Source organism: Pseudopipra pipra, chromosome 1 (genome assembly GCF_036250125.1).
Source record: "Pseudopipra pipra isolate bDixPip1 chromosome 1, bDixPip1.hap1, whole genome shotgun sequence".
In the NCBI taxonomy this organism is placed as follows: domain Eukaryota; kingdom Metazoa; phylum Chordata; class Aves; order Passeriformes; family Pipridae; genus Pseudopipra; species Pseudopipra pipra.
The window spans coordinates 147,650,570-147,654,344 of record NC_087549.1 but is presented as its reverse complement, the minus strand read 5'-3'; positions in this window follow the sequence as shown (position 1 = coordinate 147,654,344).

Genomic DNA, 3,775 nt, shown 5'->3' with positions numbered 1-3,775 from the left:
TCAAAAGCTTTCGGTGAGACTCCGTTCCTCAGTGCCTATGAAGTGCCACGACTCCAGGACTCGAATCTACAAACAGTGAGAGTTATTATTTATTTACCGAGTGTAAAAATCCCCCGTCTCCTGCTTTCAGACTAACCCCGTAGCCTGAACTTCCAGAAATCAATTTACATTTTTAAATTCCTTTATGAGTCCTCGGTATTTGACAGCATTCTCTTTGCTCACAGGGATCTGACAGGCTTTGTTCCAAGATATTTTCAATATTTAGAACTTCGAAGAGATATTTAAAATATCAATTATCTTGTTTGGATAAGTAGCCATTAAACATGCAGAGTAACTTGCTTGAACTGCAAGTCTGCAGGCTAAAAGTGCCTCGCATTTTATATGACATTCTTCATCCGTGCTTTTCAAATCATTTTACAAGTACTAATGAATAAAGTTTATTAACAATCCAGTGAAGGAGACAAGAACTGTTATCCTCTTTCCATGGCATGGAAATTGGGAGATATTTCTGTGTAATCTCGTTTGTGCTCGCTAGATGCCAAATGAACTCAAATTCCTTTGCACCTCTCCAGCACTCTAAAAATTCATTAAAGTCATCTAATACATACTTTAAATTCTGCCCCAATGAAACCCTCTGTAAATGTGAATCAGATCCAACATCAAGTTCTGGCATCACTGTGACAGCCAGTCTGCAGTCACATTAATGACATGAGTTTTGACCTCAGGCCCAGATTCCATCATATTTGGAAGCAACAGAAAAAAGGCCACAATTTTGAGTTAGAAAGACTTGTAATTTTTTGATCTAGTGATTTTTCAAACTTTTATTTTCTGGATTTTGAGCACGTTCAAACTGTGTGTTTTTATGGTCCTCATCTGATCCAGGTAATCAGGGGCTTGAAGCATTGCAAAATTGTTAAGATTGGGAAAAAAAACCTCTCTAAGGACCATTCTTATCATCTTTAACTGAAATGCTGCAGTCCAGCATCTGCAAACAACTCCATGTGAGCAAGGGGAGGCATTTCAGCACTTACTGAATCAGTAAAAAAGACAATATGAGGGGAGGAGATGCTCCCTTCTTATCTGTAGGGTATGAATTTACCCTGCCCCAGGAAAATTCTTACCCAAACCCCAAACTGGCAGATTGAGTCAGAGTTTCAAGTGATTATCCAACTTTAAAGTGTTCATCACAGTGATGTCTTTTCTTCCTCAGAAGCACACGTATTTCTGTTGCTAATTGTAGCCCCAATTATTCTCTCTCATCCCATGGGGGAATAAACCAGCAAAGCAGTTGACCTACTAGTACATACACCCGGGAGGACCTTTGCCGCGCAGGGTCTCCTCTAGTGTGGGATTTGGGGGGACACTCAGGTCCCCACAGACATTAACTGCTCCCCAGGGGTCTATTCTTGCAGCGCTCCAGTCGAGGGACTTACATTCCGCACGTCAGTAGGTGCAGGATTCGTCTCATGTGAAGGACAACTGTCACTTTATTAAATAGTGACATCAATGATCCTCTGCCTGGCAATAGCTGTGCCTCGGTTCACAGCTCTGCACTCAGGAACTAGAGCATCTTCTGATCGGAAAGACCACTTTTTATAACCTCATCCCACACAGTTTTGCAAGCTGTAATACATCCCAGGGAGACTATTAGACAAATAGGGTCTTAAAATCTTATCTCAGATCTCGCTCGAACATGAGATTTTTGTAATCATAAATGCTAAAAATACCTCTCACATGTAAGAGTGATAACGGCAAGCAGGATTCAGGCTTGCCTGACATTGCTGCAGTCCAGGCAATTCACAGTTAATACATAACTCTCCTGACAAACAGCTCAGATGACAACATACCTATAATTATAGTTATATCTGATCATGTCGCCTGGGGAAACAGGAAGGTGATACTGCAAACGCAGAGGGGCTGTGTCCTAGTCTCTATCTCCCAGCCAATGCTCCAGACTCCCTTGGACCTCTCCAGGAGTTCCTGCTGGCTAGTCAGTCCTGGGAAGGGATCTGCTAGAGATGTCGTGCACTCACCTGTGTATCCCTAATTTTGTGAGCTGTGCAGTGCCCACTTAACATGACGCTGGCAAATTGGAGCAGCCTAAAAACGCAGGCAGGTAATAGAAGCAGGGTAGGCTTGAGCTTGCGTCTTCTATCCCTGGGAGGTTTGCAGGGCTGGCAGATGGGAAGCCAAGCGCTTGCACCGTCGTCATTACTAGCATGGTGTCGCTTGTATGCCAGCTCCCCGGGGTGTGAGCCAGCTACTGTGGCTGTGCAAGGGACAAAAAGGCCAATGCATGACAAGGGGGATGAAGAGAGGCCACAGGGCTGGGGAGGCAGAGGGGTTTGTGTCCTGCATCCTCAGGGTTCATCCTGCCAAGAGCCCACCTTCCTGTGGAGCCGCTACATGGGCGTCAGCCTGGGCCACCTCTTGGCTTGCCAACAGAGCTAATGCCCTTCGAGATTTACCCAGTCTTCAGTTTGGCAATCCCTTTGCACCTTATGTGCAATCCTAAGTATGAAAGAAACCTCAACACAACTGGCTCAGGTTCCTGTCTGTCCCCTTTTTCTCCAGGATGTGGACTTATCCCTATCAAGCAAAACCCCGTTGCATGCCCACTCTTTTAGGATGACCACTCTCTCTAGCTCAGAGTGAGCAGTGATACTCTGTATTTACATTGCTAGTAGAAATATGAGGTTGTCCTTCTCCTTACATTTACTCTAAATACTCAATAGATTCTCAGGACTAATATTTCCAGGATGAATATTCTCATATGATTTTGCAACTTTCTTTTTTTGTTGGCTGAGACAGCAGCATTTCCTAATGTGTAAATTTTCCTGTTTTTTCCCTATGCATAAACCTTAAACTCTATCAATAACTAATTGTTTCATGTGTCTCAGACAAAGTGTAATCAACAGAGAGGATGGTGGAGAAGTGTGAAATGACAGAGTGACATTCTATGCTTAAATAAGCAAACTACACCCAAATCGAACAATGGCTTGAAAATGTTTCCATAATAAGGGTGCATAAATTACCTCCATTACTTGGAAAGCTCTTACTTGCATCTTACCAGCCACATTTCTAGTATTCACAAGAGCTGATACACTCTGATCATGATAGACATGCCTCTGTTACAGTAATTATAAAATGCTTTGTGAAAATATCATTGTGTTTACAGAGCTACTGAAGTTGTACCGTCTCCTTGGTATTTGTTTATTGCCTCTGTGAATTTAAAAAATATAATTAAAAAGAGGAAAAATAAATGCATTTGGAAAAAAAGGTAGACCACTTCTTGATATTTATTCTCTGTGAGGGATAAAAAAAGGAAATATATCTCAGGTTGTGCCAATACATGATATGCACCGGCTGCAAAATGTAAAGGAGGGATGATTCATTGAAAAAACATGAGCAATAAATCCTGATCGGGTGGAAATATTTAGAGAAGATACACTGATGGTTTCCCATGTGTGATCTCTATCACATATGCATATGTACCTATGTACCAGGAGGGTTTTGGAGCAGGAAGCCTTTATTCTGAGAGGGCCAAAGGCACCCAGAGCTGGGTGCTGCTGGTGGTGCTGCCCCAGGCTCCGTGCAGCCCCTCTGGACCCCACAGAGGGTGAGCAAATCACTCCTCTCTCTTCCTCTCATCTTACGGTTTGAAAAGGAATTGCTAGTCAGTGCACAAGTGTCTTTTTCATTTTTGGGGTCCTACAACTTGAAAAATAGTAATTTTTTTTTTTAAAGGCGAATCCTGTACAATTCAAGCAAAAAT